Source organism: Tupaia chinensis, unplaced genomic scaffold (genome assembly GCF_000334495.1).
Source record: "Tupaia chinensis unplaced genomic scaffold, TupChi_1.0 Scaffold000132_1, whole genome shotgun sequence".
NCBI classification, from domain to species: domain Eukaryota; kingdom Metazoa; phylum Chordata; class Mammalia; order Scandentia; family Tupaiidae; genus Tupaia; species Tupaia belangeri.
This window is the reverse complement of record NW_006159601.1, coordinates 618,580-619,439: the sequence shown is the minus strand read 5'-3', so window position 1 is coordinate 619,439 and position 860 is coordinate 618,580.

The window sequence follows — 860 nt, the reverse complement described above, 5'->3', positions numbered from 1 at the left end:
GGAGGGACAGGGGAAGGGAGGGAGGGAGATAGGAAGGAGAACAAAGAAAAATAAGAAAGGAAGAGAAGAAAGAAAATGAAAGAAAGAAAGAAAGAAGAAAAGAGACAAAGAAAAGAAAAAGTAGAAAGTGAAAAAAGAGAAAAGGAAAGGCAGGCAGGCAGGCAGGCAGGCCGAGGGAGAGAAGGCAACATAGAGAGAGCGCGCGAGGGAGTGCTGGGCCCCAGACCAGGCCTTGTGACCTTGGGGAGCGGGGAGCATGGAGTGGCAGGTGGGTGCTGCCTGCTGAGGGGGGCAGGGAGGAAGGGGGGGCTCTAGGGAGCACAGGGGTTTTGTTCAAGGAAGCGGAATGTTCTGGAAGTGGCCTAGGCTGAAGCGCTGCAGGAGGCAGGCTGGAGGCAGGCCTGTTGCTCTCTGCAGCTGCCCTAGAAAGGCGAGTTGGTGGCCACCTGGGAGTGCACTAGCAGAGCCCTGGCTTGTCTGGGATCTGCGCCAGGTGAGACCTGCAGGGCACAGGACCTGAGGGTTCCACCGCTTCTCTTTCTGGACTATTTCGGATCTCTGAGGGAAGTCGCCTGTCTCTGTCCCACTTCACCTCCACCCTCTGCCTTCCCTTTGACGGTGACAGCATTTGTCCCAGTGGGGCCGCGGGGCGGGCCCTGGCGGCCATGGTGACCCAGGGCGTGCGTAGACACCGCCCCGCGGCCAGCGATAGGTCCCACCCCACCTTGGCAACCTGCGGAGCAGAGCCAGGGGCGGGGAGAGGAGGAGCAGCAGGACGGCTCGGTGGGAGCTGGGCGGCAGGCACCGCGGGGCAGGCTCAGGGCTGGCGGATGTGGGCGCCAGGCGGCCCTCCGGGGCCC